The sequence below is a fragment of the Pseudophryne corroboree genome, chromosome 11, assembly GCF_028390025.1.
Source record: "Pseudophryne corroboree isolate aPseCor3 chromosome 11, aPseCor3.hap2, whole genome shotgun sequence".
Taxonomy (NCBI): domain Eukaryota; kingdom Metazoa; phylum Chordata; class Amphibia; order Anura; family Myobatrachidae; genus Pseudophryne; species Pseudophryne corroboree.
Window position 1 is genome coordinate 350,616,262 of NC_086454.1, and position 5,644 is coordinate 350,621,905.

Below are 5,644 nucleotides of genomic sequence, written 5' to 3' on the forward strand. Positions count from 1 at the left end.
AGGAATGGGCGAAACTGCCCAAAGATAGGTGTGCCAAGCTTGTGGTACCATATTCAAAAAGACTTGAGGCTGTAATTGCTGCCAAAGGTGCATCAACAAAGTATTGAGCAAAGGCCGTGAATACTTATGTACATGTGATTTCTTAGTTTTTTATTTTTAATAAATTTGCAAAAATCTCAAAAAATATTTTTTTTCACATCATTACGGGATATTGGGGGTAATTCTGAGTTGATTGCAGCAGCAAGTTTGTTAGCAATTGGGCAAAACCATGTGCACTGCAGGTGGGGCAGATGTAACATGTGCAGAGAGAGTTAGATTTGGGTGGGTTATATTGTTTCTGTGCAGGGTAAATACTGGCTGCTTTAGTTTTACACTGCAATTTAGATTTCAGTTTGAATACACCCCACCCAAATCTAACTCTCTCTGCACGTGTTATATCTGCCCCTCCTGCAGTGCACATGGGGGGTCATTCCGAGTTGATCGCTCGTTGCCGATTTTCGCTATGCTGCTATTTGCTGCTAACTGCGCATGCGCATGGTACGGTGTTAAAGTGCCAGCCAGTCAGCTCCTATTTGCCATGATACAGGTTGTGTTTGAAAAATGACAGTTAGGAGCTGATTGGTTGGTACGTTATTACCGTGCAATTTATCACTCTCCAAGGCTTAGTAAATCTGGGCCTAAGAGTGCTGTTTAGTCCTTTTGAAGGTTAGAAAAGCCGCCACCTGAAGTGTTCCCAGTGGGCCTCATTTGCCAAGCACAAAACAGCCGTATATCCTCTTCGGAGGGCCCTGCGCCTCTACATGCATAACTGCACCTAGATATCTTCTGAGGTATCTTTTTATGGCTGCGCCGGATGCCGGCTGAACTTTGACTTTTTTCAAAGGGGCAATCATGTACAAAGCTAAACCACGCCTTTTACACGTTTACCCCTTTACAAAAATGTCCGACTTCGGTATCCCGCACAGCCGCCAAACTCGGACTTCAGTACATCCCGCCCTAAGGGGGTTATTCAGGTTTGTTGGCAAACCAAAAAAGTTAGCAATTAAGCAAAACCATGGCCCTCATTCCGAGTTGATTGCTCGCTAGCTATTTTTTTGCAGAGCAGCGATCAGATAGTCGCCGCCTCTAGGGGAGTGTATTTTCGCTTTGCAAGTGTGCGAACGCTTGTGCAGCCGAGCGGGACGAAAAAGTTTTTAGCAGTTTCTGAGTAGGTCTGAACTTACTCAGCCGCTGCGATCACTTCATCCTGTCCGGTCCCGGAATTGACGTCAGACACCCGCCCTGCAAACGCTTGGACACGCCTGCGTTTTCCTTACCACTCCCAGAAAACGGTCAGGTGACACCCATAAACGCCCTCTTCCTGTCAATCTCCTTGCGATCAGTTGTGCGAATGGATTCGTCGCTAGAAGCCTTGCACAGCAACGATGCTGTTTGTACCTGTACGACGCGCGTGCGCATTGCGGTGCATACGCATGCGCAGTAGTAACCTGATCCCTGCGCTGCGAAAATCTGTAGCGTGCAATCAACTCGGAATGACCCCCCATGTGCAGTGCAGGTGGGGCAGATGTAACATGTGCAGTGCAGGTGAGGCAGATGTAACATGTGCAGAGAGTTAGATTTGGGTGGGGTGTGTTCTAAATCTCTCTTATTGTTCAGTTCTCATAATATATGTGAGATTTCTCATTGTTGTTATAATTATTCCTTTTATATTACATGAGTCCTTATATTACTGCTATTATTGATACACAATATCCTATCCTTTAAGGCTCTTTGCCATATATTAAGAAACTCCATTGGATATTCAGCAACCTTGTTGTCATTATTACATACTAGGTGATTCATTGCGCCCTACAGGCGCTCTTCACGCCGTCGGAAGGGGCTACGCCCCTGCAACCTCTGTACGTCCTTTGTTTGCCGAATATTTGTACGATATGGAGTATTACCTTTAAGCTTAATGTTGTTAGTCATTACGTATTGTACGGGGAAAGGGTGTGCGATGGGTAAGAGGGCGTAGCCTCTTGTGACACCGTGAAGAGCGGATGCAGGGGAGGATGAATGACCTAGTGTTATAGCGGTGCCGGGGGATGATGCCGGGTACCTAGGGGGGCTCAGTGGCAGGTGACGGAGCGTACGGGCTGTCCCGCGCGTCACTTTCTGTCCCGTTGGCGGCAGCGTCTCCCTGTGTCCCAAGCTCCCGCCATATAGTGGGTCCGGGGATGATGCTGGCTACCTGGGGGGGCTCAGTGTCAGGGGAGGGAGGGCAAAGGCAACTTACCAGACTGTCCCTCGTTTGTTATTGTAGTGTCTGGCAGCGTCTCCCTGTGTGAGCGGGCACCCAGCAGTAGGCAATTACTAAAGTGGCAGCTGAACGGGCTGCCAGTGACAATGCTGGCTGCCGATATGTGTGCAATGTATTGCGGCGGTGGTCGGGCCCTCGATGGAGCCGCAAGCAATGGAGGGGGCCGGGGCCGAGATGGCGCGGTAACGTGCTGGCGCGGGTATGAGACCGCCTACCTGGTGTGGCTCAGTGGTAGGCTTGATGGCGCGTACAGGCTGTCCCTTGCGTTCCTTCTCAGGGGGCAGGTATTCCAGTGGCAGCTGCACAGGCTGCCAATCACAGCGCGTCCTGCTGGCGTCTGGCCAATGGCGGTCGGAGTGTGCAGGGGGCTGGACGAAGGGAGACTCCAGAAATGGTTTCCGGGGGGTCCGCATGGGAGTTTGGACAAATGGCTGGTGAGGGGGGGGGGGGGGGGGGGGCGCATCTGAGTGTGCACCAATGGCTGGTGAGGGGTGGGGGGCGGAGCTGCGACGGCGCCTTAAGCTGGTGCAGTTGTCTCTGCACAATCGTGGCCGCTGTGATGTAACCTGCGTTGCTGACATATACGATAGGGCAGCTTCTATGGCTATCTCCTAATCTCTCCTATCCTCTCTCCTATATAATTAGCCCAGTGGCTTGACTCCGCCCAGCTATGTGACTCCGCCCAGCTATGTGACTATCACAGATCTGGGCTAATATATAGGAGATGTTCCTACACTGTGTGAGTCTGTACACTGCCTGATCAATGTGTTGCTCAAATCAGGACTTCACAGCAGATTCTAATGAAGTAAAGTGATTTGCACAGTGGCATCCCTGCACACAGAGAGAACTTTTAATTCACTCTTCTTTCTTTATTTTCACAAACATATTTTATTATTTCACAATTTTTAAATACCATAATGTTAAATAAGTGTAATTAAAAGTTAAATTTAATTGTATCTTCTTCGTGCACCGCATGATACAAATCTTTGGGGGTAATTCCAAGTTGATCGCAGCAGGCCATTTTTTAGCAGTTGGGCAAAACCATGTGCACTGCAGGGGAGGCAGATGTAACATGTGCAGAGAGAGTTCGATTTGGGTGGGGTGTGTTCAATCTGCAGTCTAAATTGCAGTGTAAAAATAAAGCAGCCAGTATTTACCCTGCACAGAAACAAAATGACCCACCCAAATCTAACTCTCTCTGCACATGTTATATCTGCCTCCCCTGCAGTGCAGATGGTTTTGCCCAATTGCTAACAAACTTGCTGCTGCGATCAACTCAGAATTACCCCCTTTGTCTTGTTCTTCTAACATCACTGAGCGTGCAACCTATCCAGTCATTAGGAACCAGTGACATCACTGCGAATGCAGCCTATCCAATCACTAGGAACCAATGACATCACTGAGAATGCAGCCTATCCAGTCATTAGGAACCAGTGACATCACTGCGAATGCAGCCTATCCAATCACTAGGAACCAATGACATCACTGAGAATGCAGCCTATCCAGTCACTAGGAACCAATGACATCACTGAGAATGCAGCCTATCCAGTCACTAGGAACCAATGACATCACTGAGAATGCAGCCTATCCAGTCACTAGGAACCAGTGACATCACTGAGTGTGCAGCCTATGCAGTCATTAGGAACCAGTGACATCACTGAGTGTGCAGCCTATCCAGTCACTAGGAACCAGTGACATCACTGAGTGTGCAGCCTATCCAGTCATTAGGAACCAGCGACATCACTGAGAATGCAGCCTATCGAGTCATTAGGAACCAGTGACATCACTGAGCGTGCAGCCTATCCAGTCACTAGGAGCCGGTGACATCACTGAGTGTGCAGCCTATCCAGTCATTAGGAACCAGTGACATCACTGAGAGTGCAGCCTATTGAGTCACTAGAACCAGTGACATCACTGAGTGGGCAGCCTATCCAGTCACTAGGAACCAGCGACATCACTGAGAATGCAGCCTATCGCGTCATTAGGAACCAGTGACATTACTGAGAGCGCAGCCTACCCAGTCATTAGGAACCAGTGACATCACTGAGCGTGCAGCCTATCCAGTCATTAGGAACCAGTGACATCACTGAGAGTGCAGCCTATCGAGTCATTAGGAACCAGTGACATCACTGAGAGTGCAGCCTATCCAGTTATTAGGAACCAGTGACATCACTGAGCGTGCAGCCTATCCAGTCATTAGAACCAGTGACATCACTGAGAGCGCAGCCTATCGAGTCACTAAGAGCCAGTGACATCACTAAGAATGCAGCCTATCCAGTCATTAAGAACCAGTGCATCATTGAGCGTGCAGCCTATCCAGTCATTAGGAACCAGTGACATCACTGAGAATGCAGCCTATCCAGTCATTAGGAACCAGTGACATCACTGAGCGTGCAGCCTATCCAGTCATTAGGAACCAATGACATCACTGAGAATGCAGCCTATCCAGTCACTAGGAACCAATGACATCACTGAGAATGCAGCCTATCCAGTCACTAGGAACCAGTGACATCACTGAGTGTGCAGCCTATGCAGTCATTAGGAACCAGTGACATCACTGAGTGTGCAGCCTATCCAGTCACTAGGAACCAGTGACATCACTGAGTGTGCAGCCTATCCAGTCATTAGGAACCAGCGACATCACTGAGAATGCAGCCTATCGAGTCATTAGGAACCAGTGACATCACTGAGCGTGCAGCCTATCCAGTCACTAGGAGCCGGTGACATCACTGAGTGTGCAGCCTATCCAGTCATTAGGAACCAGTGACATCACTGAGAGTGCAGCCTATTGAGTCACTAGAACCAGTGACATCACTGAGTGGGCAGCCTATCCAGTCACTAGGAACCAGCGACATCACTGAGAATGCAGCCTATCGCGTCATTAGGAACCAGTGACATCACTGAGAATGCAGCCTATCCAATCACTAGGAACCAATGACATCACTGAGAATGCAGCCTATCCAGTCACTAGGAACCAATGACATCACTGAGAATGCAGCCTATCCAGTCACTAGGAACCAGTGACATCACTGAGTGTGCAGCCTATGCAGTCATTAGGAACCAGTGACATCACTAAGTGTGCAGCCTATCCAGTCACTAGGAACCAGTGACATCACTGAGTGTGCAGCCTATCCAGTCATTAGGAACCAGCGACATCACTGAGAATGCAGCCTATCGAGTCATTAGGAACCAGTGACATCACTGAGCGTGCAGCCTATCCAGTCACTAGGAGCCGGTGACATCACTGACAATGCAGCCTATCCAGTCACTAGGAACCAGTGACATCACTGAGTGTGCAGCCTATGCAGTCATTAGGAACCAGTGACATCACTGAGTGTGCAGCCT